Source organism: Nannobrachium achirus (assembly GCF_963921795.1).
Source record: "Nannobrachium achirus genome assembly, chromosome: 13".
Lineage (NCBI taxonomy): Eukaryota > Metazoa > Chordata > Actinopteri > Myctophiformes > Myctophidae > Nannobrachium > Nannobrachium achirus.
This window is the reverse complement of record NC_137833.1, coordinates 4361688-4380102: the sequence shown is the minus strand read 5'-3', so window position 1 is coordinate 4380102 and position 18415 is coordinate 4361688.

Sequence of the window (18415 nt, the reverse complement as noted above, 5' to 3'; positions counted from 1 at the left end):
CAGCTATGTCTCTATATATGGAGTTATATGTTGTACGTGTCCAAATATGGGGCTTGTGAGGTCAGACTTAGTGAGATTCGTCGGTTATCTCCATATATGGAAGGATGTGTTGGTTATCTCCATATCTGGAGATTCAACCTTCAACGTGTAACTATGGCTACCTAACGACTAGCTACATGACGTGAAGGTGAGTGAGGGTCTTTGTAACAGCCACCCCCAGATTTCCCGTGGAACTCTGTACAATATCGAGAAGGCCCGAACGGAAACTCTTAGTCAACTGGCCACCCCATCAAAGAGTAAAGGGACATCAAGGCCTCTCTCTTGTCAATGGGCTGGTGTCGGCCACCCCGTACGGGTTCTAGTCTGAGGTGATAGCCTGCCAGCCCGTTAGTAGGCACGGGTCCCGACAAGCCAAGGGGTCGATTGCACCAGTTTCCTCCTGCCGCGAAGGGTGCCAGCATGACTCACACCATCCATAGCAACCATGTTTTTTACCCTAGCAACCAACTGTTTACCCTAGCAACCAGCTTGTTTACCATAGTAACCATGTACACTATTACACTTATTGCTAACCAGCCATGGACCCCCTCGGAAACCCCTCAGGGACCCCCAGAGGTCCCCGAACCACACTTATTGCTAACCAGCCATGGACCCCCTTGGAAACCCCTCAGGGACCCCCAGAGGTCCCCGAACCACACTTTGAGAACCAGCCATGGACCCCCTTGGAAATCCGTCATGGACCTCCAGAGGTCCCCGAACCACACTTTGGGAACCAGCCATGGCTGTACGTGTACCAGGCTGTTGTGAACCAGCCATAGAAACCCTGGGGGTCCCCAAACCACACTTTGGGAACCAGCCATGGACCCCCTTGTAAACCCCTCATGGACCCCCTGCCTGCCTGCATGTTGATCCTATTACTTGGATGTTAGACTAGCCTACAGCTTTTATTTTGAAGTTGTGTACCATGTGACTTGACACGTGGTCACGTGACATTCATGATGACGATTTGTTTCCTGGACTTGAAAATTGAATAATTGGCCTATTTTTTGTTTGTCGGTTCCAAATCAAATAATGCCAAAATATGAATCACACATTCAAAAAATTGAGCAAATTTTAAGCATTTTCCTGATTTTTTTGTGGGCTAGAAAATTGGAAAAATGGGCCCATTTTTTGATTGTTGTAATGGGGTAAGAAATTAAGAATTACCTTTTTCAAGATGTTTTTCCTTTGTCGGTTCCAAATCAAATAATGACAAATACGAATCACACATTTAAAAAATTGAAGCATTTTCCTGATTTTTTTGCAAGCTAGAAAATTGGAAAAATTGGTCAATTTTTTGATATTCGTAATGTGGTAAAAAATTCAAAAATACCTTTTTTAAAGATGTTTTTCCTTTGTCGGTTCCAAATTAAATAATGACAAAGCCGAATCACACATTTAAAAAATTGAAGCATTTTCCTGATTTTTTTGCAAGCTAGAAAATTGGAAAAATTGGTCCATTTTTTGATATTCGTAATGTGGTAAAAAAATGAAAAATACCTTTTTTAAAGATGTTTTTCCTTTGTCGGTTCCAAATCAAATAATGACAAATATGAATCACACATTTAAAAAATTGAAGCATTTTCCTGATTTTTTTGCAAGCTAGAAAATTGGAAAAATGAACCAATATTTGATTTTATGGGGAGCTAGAAAATTAGAAAATTGAGAGAAAAATGATTTTTTAAAATTGAATTCCTATTGAAAATCTAACGATACTTTAGTACCCTGACCCGGTCACAACTATATTTAGCGTTCTAGTTCTAGTGCTCAGTGTGAATGGCTCTTAATAACGGTTTGGGGCTACTGTATGTCCTGGTAGAAAATGTTGGGCAAAATGTGCCACTACGGCACAGTATTGCTTTAGTTTATGTTAGGGTTCATATCTTAGATTGTAATTAGAGAAAAGAAAAGATGGGTGTTAAAATGTTTTCATTTGCTGCTTTCTATCCTTTTAGCCATTTTAGAGAGTTTGATTTCAGTGGTTGGGGGCATGCGTACACGTGGGTAAATATTTATTTTTAGACACAGTAAGCCCATTCACAACATGTGCCGCAATCTTTCATGGTTAGGTGTGACTTATGGGGGCTAGTAGTGTTACTGTAAATAGTAATAAACAATTAGTCTGCTCAATGTGTCTAAAAAGATACTGTATTTAGCCACTTGTACGCATGCCCCAACCCACTGAAGTATTAATGAATAAAACAATAGAAAGCAGTAAATGAAAACATTTGAACACACATATTTTCTTTTTTCTAATGACTATCTAAACTATGAACCTTTGTTGTAAACAACAAAAACAAAGTTGTCCTTTAAAGAATAGATGTGTAATGTTCTCTTTGTATCAAATTCTGCGTTTTGTGTCACTAAAGGTCAAATAAATGCCTTGTTTACTTGCTTTAACTACATCTAAATCCCTCCAACCACACTCACAACGGCACAAAGCAATAACAACAAGGGGATGACTATATTTAGTCTTGAATCTCACATAATTGATTTGATTTAGTGCGATGTGTGGACAGCTAGAGCTTGTGCAATAATAGATAGTTTCAACAGTCTGTTTCTGTGAAAGCCTTTGTCAATATATGTCACGATTAAGCCGCTACACAAGTCAAGTCCTTGGTGATGATTTGACTCTCGGAGTACACATTTAACCACAAAAGTGTTCCAAAATGAACCCTGAGGATTTTATAGTGTTGGGATCAAAGGGCAGATAGATGTGCTACAGCACAGGGGCGGCTCAAATCACAGCGCAAACAACCTGCGGTAATAGCGGAGGATGATAAACAGGGGCGTCACACCAAATTCTGGGCCCTGGGTACAAGGACTCACTGTGGGGCCCCTGTGTTTTAACTATTGAAAAATAGCAGATATACAAGCTCACAGCGCGGCACCGAGTGCCGCGCTGCGAGCTTGTAGATCTGCTATTTTTGAAAAATCGTGAAAATCTTTGAATATTTCAAATCTTTCTAAGGTTTTTTTTGGAAAAATGTTTCTATGTCAGTGGTGCTCAAACTTTTCCATGTGAAGGAGCCCCATCTCAACATATTTAGTTCCAGGGACCCCCCCAGAAGCAAAATTTGATTTTTGGGGGTTTGTATTGTAAAGTACAACTTGATGACATCACACATTGTACTTTACAATACAAACCCCCAAATCAATCCTCCAGTTCTAGGCAACACAGAAGGGGGGGAACTTTTTTTCTATTTCCACACAACTCCTCTAAGGTATATTAATGACATATTTCAATATTGAAAATGGGTGGTCTTCCCCTTTAACACCTTCTAAGCCTGGCCGTACTCCCTCGGACTTCCTACTGGGTCCCATCAGCCACGCCGTCTATTCCCGGACTTTTGATATAAATTATAATAAAAAAAAAAAAAACATCGGAAATTCTTCTCTGTGTCTTTTTGGAGCGATCTGAAAGGGTTAATATGCTCTGACAGTCATTTTCTGGTGCTGGGTGTGATACTCCTAATATCCAGCAGGCCACGCCGTTGACTCACATTCTGGATGGATGGCTGGCCAGGAGGAGCCTCATCCTCTCCCCAGTGTTGAAACTCAGCAAGAAGCTCAAACAAGATGGCTGGTCTTTGTCTCTGTTCGTGGATCGCGGTTTCAATCACGTTCGGGCGCCGCTTCTCTATCGCTCCTTTCCCTGCTTCGCCGCACGTAAACGAATGGAATTGATCTCCCCTCCGCCTCGCCAAAGTAAGATCGCCGACCTCTGCAGGATGAATATGTACGCTGTGTCGAGCACTCCAGTACGTGTTGTTATCATGTGGGCTTTGTTTTTTTAAAACATGTTTGTAAATAAATGGCTTATTTCTTCGGCGCTACCTCTGTTCAGAGGGTTCTGCCGCGGCTTGCAACGTGTTAAGGCCCCCTCCACCTTGGGCCCTAGTAACTCAGTCCCACTTTTCCCCCCCCCTTGTGACGCCCCTGATGATAAACAATATTACCAAGTGTTTTCTGCTGCAATGTCTCTAATAGCCAGAGTGTGGTCGCCCTGGGCAACGGTTAGGTTACAACGTGGGTGTTCAGAGGTTGGGGAAATTCAGGGCAGCTTTTATTGTTTACACCTTGTTTACCTTTTTACCTTTTCACACTTGACATAAACATTGTTAATCTCTCCAGCGTTATTTCCTGTTGCGGTGTTTGTCAATATAAGTAGCTGTCAGGAAATACTATAACTGTATACAGGGGCGTCACACCAAATTCTGGGCCCTGGGTACAAGGATTCACTGCGGGCCCCCCATGAATGTTAACTATTGAAAAATAGCAGATATACAAGCTCACAGCGCGGCACCGAGTGCCGCGCTGCGAGCTTGCATATCTGCTATTTTTGAAAAATCGTGAAAATGTGTGCAAGAAACCTATGTCAAGGACCCCCAAGATGATATGTATTTGGCCACAGACCCCGATCTCAAAATATTTAGTTCCAGGGGCAGGGACCCCCAGAAGCAAAATTTTAGTTAGAAATGTTCGCTTAAAAAATACATATTTCCAAAGATTTTCACAACTTTTCAAAAATAGCAGATCTACAAGCTCACAGCGCGGCACTCGGTGCCGCGCTGTGAGCTTGTATATCTGCTATTTTTCAATGGATAAAGTTATTAGGGCCCCTCCACCTTGGGCCCCAGTAACTCAGTCCCACTTTCCTACCCCTTGTGACGCCCCTGACTGTATATAACTACAGTATATACTAGGGGTGTAACGATATAGTAACTGAATCGATACTATATCGATATGCAACTAAGCAAATATCGTACAGTTTGGCTCTGTATATCGTATGGTATCGTTTTACAATGCAAATATTCGGTATCGAATCGTTTTGAAATGCAAATAATCGATTGCATGGAAAGTAAGTATTTGTGCCTTGTATTTATCAATTTTAAGAGGGAAAATGAAAAAGAGGGGTCTAATTACTTTTCCATTCCATATAGCTACTCTTGGTCTATCGATAAATGTGTGTAATCCTCTTGTGTTCATGTCAAGGTGTGGGTTTGACACGTTTCACACAGATTTAATGTCTTTGCTAAATAGTTACTATATCGATTTTAAATCATTGAATCAAATCGTATCGTGTCGCCATGAATGAACCAATATCATCCATGTATCGTATCGTCAACCATGTATCGTGATGCGTATCAAATCGTTGTTCAAATGTATCGTTACACCCCTACTATATATAGTACCATCCACTTCTGGGTTTGTTGTTTTTGGGGAAACACCTGTGTCTTTCACCTATGCATTTTTTGGAATGTCCTGCTATTTTCAATGGCCAATATAACTACCAAACTGACTTGCTCTTCCCCCCCCCTCCTCCCGTGGAAGCACAGAGAAAACCTCTGTATATTCTGTGAGTGACTTGAAAAGGCAAGGAAAAACCCTGGCAGGTTGGGATTTTGTTTTTATCCATTTACTCTGTCAGTGGTAAGTGGTTAGGAGAGAAGGCCACATCACAAACTCTAATCAGTTTTATACCGTAGTACCCATAGTAATGAGCATTACGTTAATGGTACCCATACACCCATACACCCATACACCCATACACCCATACAGTACAGAACCCATAGTAATGAGCATTACGTTAATGGCCAGGCTGGGGTTGTCAATAATATAGTGTGATGTGCAAAACCTTGTGATGTGCCTGCCAAGCACAGCATGTGATCAGCAGCACTTTATAGACGTAGTCAGTGGAACGTGGAATATATGTGTGTGTGTGTGTGTGTGTGCGTGCGTGCGTGCGTGCGTGCGAGCGTGCGTGCGTGCGCGTGTGCGTGTGTATATATATATACACAGGGACTGACATTATCTCCATATATGGGCATTCCCAGCTTATTATTGAAGACATCAGGAATCTCCATATGTGGCCACATTTTCCCAAATATGGAGATGACTGACGTCTGACGTCACAGATCACATGAGACTGACCCGATATGTCCATATATGGGGCTGAGGTGTGACGCACGCATTCAGGTTTTCATACTAAATGCGACCTGCCGTCGCAATAAACTGTAAAACTGATTAGAGTTTGTGATGTGGTATTTTGTCGTAACCACTTACCACTTAGTCCACTTGCCAGAATCTGAACCCTGGCATATTGAGTACAATAAGGTTTTATGTTAGAAATGTTGAGTATGGGTTCCCAGCATTTAGAAACTGCCGGATGCTAACTTGCATGTTGAGCAATTTTCATAATTTGCATAATTCGATTCATTTAGCATAATCCCCCATAATCTATCTATAAATGCGACAAATCTCTGCGTGTCTGTCTGCGTGTATGTAACCCGCGTATCTCGAGAACCGTTCGTCCCACCGGCTTCAGATTCGGCACGTGCGTTCCCCGCCGCGGCACGGAGTGCAGTGCCGGGTCTCGACCCGACCCGACGCGCGGTTTTCCCGAACCGGCGCGAAACGTTCGGAATCTCCTTATGCGGGGTTGATTGTTGACATCAGGCTGTTCCGGAGGAAATCGGCGAAAGCTCCGACTCATTGTGACATCACTTCATAAAAGGCTCTGACATCACGTACGCCACATGAGTCAACAAAAAATCTCTGTGATTGTGTATGTATGTATGTAATCCGCGTATCTCGAGAACCGTTTGTATGTAACCCGCGTATCTCGAGAACCGTTCGTCCCACCGGTTTCAGATTCGGCACGCGCGTTCCCCGCCGCGGCACGGAGTGCAGTGCCGGGTCTCGACCCGACCCGACGCGCGGTTTTCCCGAACCGGCGCGAAACGTTCGGAATCTCCTTATGCGGGGTTGATTGTTGACATCAGGCTGTTCCGGAGGAAATCGGCGAAAGCTCTGACTCATTGTGACATCACTTCATAAAAGGCTCTGACATCACGTACGCCACATGAGTCAACAAAAAATCTCTGTGATTGTGTATGTATGTATGTAATCCGCGTATCTCGAGAACCGTTCGTCCCACGGGCACGCGCGTTCTCCATATATGGGCATAAAATGAATGCCCCCATATATGGGCATAAAATGGATTGCAGACAGACAATACAGATATCTCCATATATGGACATAAATGGACAGAGGCAAACAGATGGTCAAAGATCTCCATATATGGGCATAAAATGGACGCAGACAGACAGATACAGATATCTCCATATATGGGCATAAATGGACACAGGCAAACAGATGTTCAAAACGGGTCCTATGACAACAGGTATAATGAGGTTTGCATTAAAGGGGGAACCGGCACTGTGTCTGCAACACAGTTGGAGGCACAGACAGATACTCCATATATGGGCATAAAATGGACGCAGATAGACAGATATCTCCATATATGGGCATAAAATGGACCCAGAACTATAACTGCAGTGATCTCCATATATGGACATAAAATGGACGCCGACAGACAGACAGATACAGATATCTCCATATATGGGCATAAATGGACACAGGCAGACAGATGGTCAAAACGGGTCCTATGAAAACAGGTATAATGGGGTTTGCATTAAAGGGCGGGGCATTCATTCCCTATTTACATTGTTCCGAGTTGGCCAGGTCGCCGACTAGACGCTGGGCCGCCCGAAGGGCGGCCCAGCTTCTAGTAATGGATAATATGTCAAAAACTGATTGGCTGATTTGAACAATATTGGAGTGGTTTTGGGGGTTAATGAGAATGCTGAATCCATTTCTGACATTTTCTAAATTCAAAATGGCCATTTTATACCGGAAATGGCCATATACAACATAAAAAAGTATCAAAATCACCCCACTTTAAATTGGTATAAGGCCATTTCCAGTTTAAAACGGCCATTTTGAATTTAGAAAATGGATTCAGCATCCTCAATAACCCCCAAAACCACTCCAATATTGTTCAAATCGGCCAATCAGTTTTTGACATATTATCCATTATTATAGGGGATTATGCTAATTAAAGCTAATTATGCAAATTATGAAAATTGCTCAACATATGCAAGTTAGCATCCGGCAGTTTCTACATGCTGGGGACCCTTACTCAACATTAATAACATAAAACCTTGGTGTACTCAATATGTCCGGGTTCACAATGGGCTGGCAAGTAGACTAACTGCCAGAGTAAATGAATAAAACATTCCTTGCCTTTTCAACTGTTTTGGCGTCTCAGACGTCATTGGCGGTGTGGGCCTTGGAAACAATTTACGTCTTATAGGCGCTGTTCAGACGACAACTTTTCTACGAGAAAACGGCAAAATGAAATGTCAGCTATGCCTCCCGCTCAGACGACAACGGCATATTCGGGGGTTGGAAACGCAATGGGGAAAACCTCTTCCCTGAGTGAAACTCTTTGAAACGAATCCTCCTTGCGTTTTCATCTAAAGGGGCGAGTTACAGGGAAACCGCAAAACGTGTGATGTCATGGCTGACGCTGCAAAGCCGACAGCAGTGGAGCCTGTACGCTGCCATGGTGATTATGTAAACAAATACTGTGACAGGAAGGAGAGCGGACATCATGTCACACATCACTGCCACCTAGTGACATGGTGTGCACACTACATCGTTTTAGTCATTGTTGCGTCTCCGTCTGAACGCTGGATTCAATGAGAGAAGCAGAGAACACAATGACATTTTGTCGTCTAAGCGTGGCCTTAGACGTCATTGGCATTGTGGTACCCTGAACAGTGACATCAGAGCATGATGTCAGAGTGATGTCACAGTGACAAGGGAACCAATAGACTGTAGAAATGTGTACTGACTGACTGAATGACTGACACAGACAGACAGACGGAGACAAGCTGCGACATTTCTCATGGTACACTGCGACCTTCGGTGGCAATGATGACTCGGGTCCTATACTACAAAAGACGGTCCTTTTTTCTAAACGCTGATTGATGCTTGACAATCATCCGCATGCATTATCCTAATTCAAGACATGAATTGCAGTATAAAAAGCCATGACTGAAATGTACTTACCAGTAAATCCTGAAGGGCAGATGCATTGGTAGCCTGCCACGCGGTCAATACACGTGGAATTATTGGTGCAGTGGCCAAGGGCGCATTCATCATAGTTGATTTCACAGTTCACCCCCACAAACCCTGTATTAGGAGATTAAATCTCATCAGAGATGCCATATATGACCGTCTGTGCACACTACTATGAGACTTGATCAGATACAGAGACAACATTTCTTAACCCGTTTAGGCCTAGAATTATTGAATGCTTTAACTATTGAAAAAACAGCAGACATACAAGCTCACAGCGCGGCACCGAGTGCCGCGCTGCGAGCTTGTAGATCTGCTATTTTTTTTAAAGTCGTGAAAATGTGTGCAAATCTTTAAAAACAAACGTTTGAATATACTGTATGTACCAGTAAGGCTCCCTAATCGGGAGATAAGCGACCGTAGGTCACTTATCTCCACAAATAGGGCAAAAATGTGTTTTGCCAAAATCTTCCTGATCCATGTTGATGACATGAGTGTAGACATACTGTGTAGTGATTTTCGTGATTTTAGGGCCAAATCTGTAGGAGCAGTGTCCAAAAATGTGTTTTTAAAAATCGGCCTGGAGGTGGCGCTATATGGGACAGATTCATGTTGATGGGATGAGTGTAGACATACTGTGTACCGATTTGCGTGATTTTAGGGCGAAAATTGTAGGAGCAGTGTCCAAAAATGTGTTTTGCAAGAATCGGCCTCATGGTGGCGCTAGAAGAGGGCCATGTGAGAAATGAGGGGTGGGGTCTCCGCGCCGGCAAGGCGGACGAATAGGTACCGGCCCCGGCTGTCCCGGTCGCTCCTAGCCGGAGTTACGGCATTTTATGTGAGCTGCAGTGTAGGGGGTCCTCCACTGGGGGCGCCACCACTTTTGCATCCGTTCTGGAGCACCAGGAGTCGGTGGTCCCCGGGAATTCCCCGTGATCAGCCCCGTTGGGGTGGTCATTTGGTCATGTTTGCGCATTTGGTCATTTTTTACATCTGGGGGTCCCCCAGGGACCTGGGGGTCCCTGGAGCTCCGGGGGTCCTTGGAGGTTGTAGTTTGGCAGCCAAGGAATGTGTGTGCCAAATTTGGCATGGATCGGGGCAACGGTTGCGGAGATATAAGCAGGGAAAAAGTGTGACGTGTGAGGTGTGACAGACAGACTGACAGACAGACAGACGGAGGGACGGACGGACGGAGTTACTTACACTTTGTGCAGGGTTTGATAGTAAATGCGACCTACGGTCGCAATTAAAAATACATACAGTATATTCAAACGTTTGTAACTCGACTGCTTCTGGGGGGTCCCTGGAACGAAATATTTTGAGATGGGGGTCCGTGGCCAAATACACATCATTTTGGGGGTCCTTCACATGAAAAAGTTTGAGAACCACTGACATAGTAGTCTCTCAAGAACAGACTAACTGAGCTCCAGTTATGTGAAAAGGACCTTTTCTTTGACGATGGTTAGCCAGATTGCTGACACAGAAACATAGGGTTTTTCAAAAAACAGGATTCAAAAGACACTTATACAATTGGGTCAAAATTCAAATGTTCAAGATTTTTCAAAAATAGCAGATCTACAAGCTCGCAGCGCGGCACTCGGTGCCGCGCTGTGAGCTTGCATATCTGCTATTTTTCAATAGTTAGAGCATAAAATAATAATACGTAAAATAATAATGTGTACCCGTTCTGATAGGGTTAATATCAAATTACATTTTAGAGCCATTTACCACTACTGGGAAATGTGATATGGATTTTCATTCCACACTGAACAAAATACATAACGATTCTCATTGCACACTGTATCGGTAATGCATACCACCTCAACAAATTACTGTATCCATGCAGCCTGCATTTGACGAATTATTTGTTTTAATTGCACCCATATAACAATTCTGTCAGGCCTTAAATGTTATAGCTATAAGCTATATCAACGCATTGCAAAAAAAAAAGGGGAAAAAAAAAGATTAATGTCATGGAGTGAAAAGGAGAGCTCTATTCCAATTTCTGACATTTTATTCTCCCATAAATGTATTCTACTGCATGGTCACGCCACAAAATGACTGTCATTAGCACTGTCACACGCGGCGGTTACAGGAGGCCCATGACTAATGCTTGGCTATCAGCACCATCGGCGCGGGTCAAATTCTCATCATTTCTCAAACTGACCATGGAACCAATTTTCACCTCTCCACCATGTCATAAAATTTGACAATTATCCCGACTTCATTAACCCAGTTGGACCGGGTACGGTTTACTGCGTATCATTTTATGCTTTAGCTATTGAAAAATAGCAGATCTACAAGCTCACAGCGCGGCAACGAGTGCCGCGCTGCGATCTTGTAGATCTGCTATTTTTGAAAAATCTTGAAAATTTGACCAGATTCTATAAGTGTCTTCTGAATCCTAAGGTTTTTTGAAAAAGATATGTTTCTATGTCGGGTTGTCGGCGGCGCTCACACTTTTTCATATGAAGGACCGCCAAAATGATATGTATTTGGCCATGGACCACCATCTAAAATATTGTATCAGGGACCCCACAGAAGCAAATATTTGAGTTACAAATGTTCCCTTTAAAAAATATATATATTCAAAGATTTGCACAAATCTTCATGATTTTTCAAAAATAGCAGATCTACAAGCTTGCAGCGCGGCACTCGGTGCCGTTCTGCGAGCTTGTACAATGGGGGAAATAAGTATTGGATACACTGCCGATTTAGCAGGTTTTCCCACTTCCAAAAAATGTAGAGGTCTGCAATTTTTATCATATGTATACTTCAACTATGAGAGACAGAATCTAAAAAGAAATTCCAGGAAATCACAGTGTATGATTTTTTAATAATTAATTTGCATTTCATTGCAAGACATAAGACAGTATTTCTTGCAATTTCTCTCATAGTTGAAGTATACATACGATAAAAATTGCAGACCTCTCCATTTTTTGGGAAGTGGGAAAACCTGCTAAATCGGCAGTGTATCCAATACGTATTTCCCCCATTGTATATCTGCTGTTTTTCAATAGTTAAAGCATTCAATAATTCAAGCCAGGCCTAAATAGCTTAATAATGCATAACAGTCCTCAACCGCAATCATCAGGGTTTAATCAGAGGTACGTCTCATGCTATAGGTGGGACGGTGACTGAAGCAAGGAATTATTGGCAAAATAGCAAGGATTTATTCCTCTCTTAGCCTAATGGCACAAGTGGTTCTGAGGAGTTTTACGACATGAATTAAGCGGTTAGATGTTCTGTAGGCAGGATTTGAGCAGATCAGAGTGAAAAGGCTTGTAAATAGGAACAGTGTTTTACAGCAAGCCAGGTATACACAAGGACAGATGTATTGGAAAACCATCAGAGATAAAAGCAGTGATATATACTCTATATCACTCTTCATTATGTGACAAAGAGCATTTTTAGCAAAGCTGCCTTTTCCCTGTGCCTCGACTAAACAGCGTTTTAGCTTAATATATCGTCGTTGTCGGGTGGAAACCTTGTATGTCCAAGAGCTGCGTTTTGTATTTATCATTTTAAAAATGAACTTAACTAGTGAAAACAGCAGATCTACAAGCACACAACGCCTCGCACAGCGAGGCGTTGTGTGCTTGTAGATCGGCTGTTTTCACTACTTTTGTGCGACAGCCTTGTATGATGAAGCAGGGCTTTACTTGGTGAAAGAAACGTACAAACTTGGAGATACGAGGTTTCTGCCCGACAGTGACGATTATGTATCATTCTCAATGAGATACAGTAACATTGGAAAGGATGCAGACTAAATACACATAAACAAATAATGTGCTCATTTTGAGTTAAATACATTCCTTCAGTATGATTTAGAAAGCTTTGGATTTCTAAAATGTATAACCGCTCTTATCCAAAGCGACTTACACGTACCCTAGATCTCTTGCTTGTTTGTTTGTTTGTTTTGCGGGGGCCACTGTGCCAACTTTGCTTTACCCAGCAGTAAAGAAATGTCAAGTGTAGAATATTAAAAGCACCGCTTATTTACATTTTAGGCACTTGAAACACTTTACTGGTTATTGGTTATTACATTCAGTACCTTTTGTATTATAACATGCATTGTCTGCTTCTTATTGTACATTGTTAGTAGTCTGGTAGAGTATATATCTGCCACACCGACATTTCACTGCACAGACACATGAATAAAAAAGCTCTTGAAACTCAAATCAATATTTCATAGGAAACACGCACAGAATGTGCAGAGGACTGGTGATTGTGCTCAGAATGCGTGGGAATCACAACGTTGACTGGCGTGACGCGTGTCCAGGACAACGTTCTCTCTAGTCAGCACCAGGGACGTGCTGGCCATTGGGAAAAGCGGGACAACTCCCGAACGGCCGGTTCCTTCCCGGCCGGTCCAGGCCGGCCATTAGGAAAAAAATTACAATAAAATGTCGGCCTTCGTTCCATTTTGGGGGCTGGGCGGCCAACAAAGTAAATCGTCACTGTCGGGCAGAAACCTCGTATCTCCAAGTTTCAAATTTGTAAATCTTTTCGCAAAGCAAAGCTTTGCTTCATCATACAAGGCCATCGCACAAAAGTAGTGAAAACAGCAGATCTACAAGCACACAACGCCTCGCACCGCGAGGCGTTGTGTGCTTGTAGATCGGCTGTTTTCACTAGTTTAAATCATTTTTAAAATGATAAATACAAAACAAACGGTTTTGTACATACAAGGTTTCCACCCGTCAACGACGAAATATAACTCATGTAATTGGCCCACTGGCTTGTCACTTGTCATGATCTGAAATGGCAAAGTAGCAGCTCTCGTAGCAGCAGCACTATAGAGAGATCTCTCTCTATAGCGCGCAATGAGGGCCTCTGCAACTCTTTTTCCCGGGCTGAATCAGGGGCCCAGCATGTCTCTAGTCAGCACCAGCAAACAAAATGGTCGAGCAAGGTCTTGATACGGTCTGTGATGAACACCCCCAGATGCCAAATCCCTGGAACAAAATATTTTTAGGCCAAATAAATACATATCATTTTGGGGGTCCTTGAAACGAAAAAGTCGAAGCACCACTAATATTCTGTAGTAACATACTTTTTTCCGAAAACTGTTAGATTTAGAAGACCTTAGTAGAATCGGCTAACCTGACTTTCGCCAGATGGTGGCAGCAGTGCTTATGCCTGCATAACGCTCTGCTTTTACCATCTGGGCTCACTCGAGGAGACCCGATGTAAGGGGCGGGCCATTTTTTCAAATTCTGCAGCAGGTAATTGGATGTGGCCGTTTCTATCACAGTCTGGGAGTGCCAACTCCAACCACTCACATTGGCCTGTCTGCAATGACGTTACACCCAGAATCCGCCTCCTGGGTTTCCATGTGGTCTGCAATCAGACTCTATTGGCTCAGAGCCGCTCAGAGCCCGCCCGTAGCTGCCGCTGATTGGTCCGGCCCGGGACTTTACGAGTGTTATCAACTCTCCTCGAGTGAGTCCAGATGGTAAAAGCAGAGCGTTATGCAGGCATAAGCACTGCTGCCACCATCTGGCGAAAGTCAGGTTAAGAATCGGCCTCTTAATGGGTTAAGCGAGAGCCATGGCATTTTCATCTGGGGAAGAAAAAGAACATGTCTTAGTGGACACCCCTAAGACTATAAAAGTGTCTTTCTTCCCTGGTGAAAACGGTAGGCACTCGTCTAAAAATACTTCCAAACTTTTGAAATATTCAAGTCAATGCTGCTCCTGACAAAAAAGCTGGAAATTGGCCAACAGGTGGCGCTAGAGGAAAAGCTATGGTGTTGATCATTTGACCTGAGGGTGGCGCTGATGAGATCGGTCACGGGTTAACTCAGATAATTAGGGTTCATGTTCCCCTTCCAGCGTTAACGTGACGAGCACGTTTTATTGCAACATTCCCCTGAGAGTTTGAGATAACACGTGTGCAAGTGGAACGTTGGGCCTGGGAACGGTGCTTGAGGAGGGTCTATGGGGGTCACCGAAATTAGTAGGAGCCATCTGGGGAGCTCAGCCAGTTTCATGGTAATTGCATTTTCAAACACTTTGTGTGAAAGTAGCTAGGGGTGGGCGATATGGATAAAAATACAATATCACAAAATATTCTTCCAAGCTGGACGATACGCAATCGTATCACGCTTCTTTTTCATGTTGGTTTTTTTATGGTTATTTTTCAAGTTACTTAACAGTACAACCACCTAGAAGGTAACACAAACTAAAAGAAAAAAGGAGTAACAGACCATTTAGACCAGGGGTCCTCAAAGTGGGGTCCGGGGACTAAATTGACCCTTACAAGTATGTTACTCTGACAGTATGCAAATTAAACCATTTGGTTTCATTTGTAGACTGTCAGAGTTAAGGGGAGACCTTGCCATTTTAAAGTTTGAGAACTACTGATTTAGACCAAAATGCAGGTTTAAATGAATTCTGCAATGGATCTCTGTATTAACAATTCAACAGGATTGTTTACAAGGCTCCCTCATTGTATCACGATATATATGTCACAGTTTTTCAGCGGTCGCTTTGATCCACAACAACGACAACGTAGCGTCGGCAGGAATGATAGCGCCTCACCCCACGGAGGTTAGGGTTAGGCATAGTTTTACTGAGGTTAGGGTTAGGGTTAGAGTTAGGCATAGTAAGCTAATGGCTAAACACAGCCGAGCTAGGCTAGTGGATAAACAACGAAAGAGGTGTCGCAAACGAGTGACGTCAGCGACTACACAAGTGAATGGCTGTTGCCGCCATCTCATGGTGAATACGCAGAATTACACAGGTGCGCTCATAAGAGACTATCAAGGTGAATTGATCCAGGTGGTGTTAGGGGTGTGTGGTGAACGACAAAACGAGCGCCCTTACCCCAATCTCACTGAGTTACCCAAACTGACTGTAACATACAGTATATTGTTGTTGTCGGGTGGAAACCTCGTATCTCCGAGTTTAAAAATTTGTATGTTCTTTTGCAAAGTAAAGCCCTGCTTCATCAGACAAGGCCGTCGCACAAAAGTAGTGAAAACAGCAGATCTACAAGCACACAACGCCTTGCGGTGCGAGGCGTTGTGTGCTTGTAGATCGGCTGTTTTCACTAGTTTGAATCATTTTTAAATGATAAATGCAAAACGAACGGTTTTGGACATACAAGGTTTTCACCCGACAACGACGATATACAATATCTCTGAAAAGGCCGTGGAGACATTGTATATCGTCTCAACGATATTCATCACCATATCGCCCACCCCTATGTGAAAGTGAAAATGCTGGCCTAAATGGTGGAACTAGACTCATATTTAGCGATGGCCACTACTGATTTTTGGTGACCCAACGGTCTTTCCTCTCGCGGCTTGAAGGAAGGAGGCCATCGGGTCACCAGAATCAGTAGGGACCGTCGTCTGGGGAGCGTTAAGGTTGCACAGCCAAGTCCATGGCAGTCCATCCCATAGTTTTCAAGATGTCTGTGTTTGGGAATAAAAAATGTGTGCCAAGTGGAAGTTGGGGCCTGGTGGTGCAAGAGGAAATAAGGCCATGTTGGGGTCACCAAAGAAATCCGTGTTGGCCATCCTCAGGGGAGCATGAGAGGGCCTCAAAGAGAGGACTGATTGCTCATAGCTGCAAGCATGCTGGCATACTGGCTTTTATGTCACCTCATCTGATATGTATGCGATAAGGTCGTTAACCCTAACCCGAACCTGAACCCATAATGACCAAGCAGCAAGACCTTATAGCACTTATTACCCGGCTAATACATAAAATTAATAATTTGACTCAAAACTAAAATCAAAACAAAGTATTTCCTTGTTTACAGACGGCTGAAAGTGCGCGGGTATTTTATGACATTCTATCTTTGCATATCCTTGATTTGCATCCTCAGGCTTATCTCTACAGGGAGCTTGCAACTTCTAATTTAGCTTGTAAAATCCTGCGCCCATTAACAATTCCTACATACATTGTTGTATACATACATTGTAAAAGAAAAACTACTTTAGACATGGAAGTAACAGTTGTTTTTTTTTACTTTTTACATGGCTGCCATGTTGGATACAGCGCTAAATTCACACAGTGCAGCCTGACTGCTGTAGCTGCTCTGAGCCGTTGATTTGGCAGCAGTGAATTATAGAGCGGAGCGGTCATTATACGCTCATAATTCACAGCTGATTTCAGCGCTCGACCAATCAGAATCAAGCTTCCAAACAAGCCGGGTAATAATATCAGTTACTGACCACATCAGAACACCACACAAATTACACTAGCAAAGTGCACTGTGTAGAGTAATGTACCATGTTCTATAGCAGGGGTCTTCAATGTTTTCAGGCCAAGGACCCCTTAGTTGAGAGAGAGATGAAGCAGGGACCCCCACAACCTTTTCATAGATTCCATATAGTTTCCTCGTTTGACAGCACAATGATCAGTGTATTTTGGATTCATGTCAATTTCAGATATTTAACCACCTTGAACTGTCAATACTTTGACCTTTCACTCTGTACTTGGTCTGCTCTTTTCCCCCTCTACACTAAAGCTCTTTGCCGAAAATAGCCGATCTAAAAGCTCACAGCGAGGCGTTGTGAGCTTGTAGATCTGCTATTTTTGGCTACAGTTCTCAGAATGTGGACACTGGGGATCGAATAGTTAAAATGAAAAAGGAGAAAAAAAAGTTTCTATCCCAAAAAAGATTTGGAGGACCCCCTGTAGTAACTCTGATGACCCCCTAGGGGTCCTGGACCCCCTGTTTAAGACCCACGTTCTCTAGTTTACCAGCACAAATAAGAAATGGGCAAAACTGTCTATACCACACAAATATGTGAGCATTAAATAAAAACGGCCCATTCAGATGAATAATTTCTTGATACTATTAACCCATTACAACCTGGGTCTGATTCTACAAATGTCTTCTAAATCCTAACAGTTTTCTTAAAATAATAATAAGGGTAATATTAATAGTAATAATAATAATTTAAAAAAAATGTTGTTATATCAGTGGTGCTCAAACTTTTTCCATTTTAAGAAACCACCTAAATTATGTGTATTTGAATGTGGACTATTTTGTTCCAGGGACCCCCAGAAGCAAATATTTGAGTTTAAATGTTATGCTATAGGCCTACACCCACACCCACGCGCACACGCGCACGCGCACACACACACACCACACACACACACACACACACACACACACACACACACACACAGCTTTATTGTGTTGAGACATCAAAACGTGAGGGTTATATATCAAGAAACCTGGATGCCTTTGCATTGATGCCTGTGGCCAGGCTAGAGGCACCTAGCCTGGCACCTAGAGGAACCGAGCCGGAGGCACCAAGGACCCCATGCAGTCTCGCCGGTGGTGGCCATCCATAACACATGATTACTGGACGGGAGCTGGCTGTTTTGTTAAAGAGGTGGTGCCATAGTTTTGTACTTTTTCTGTTTTGTATGTGTCTCTTTGGAGTTGACATTATTAATAGATCCTAATGCTAATACTAATA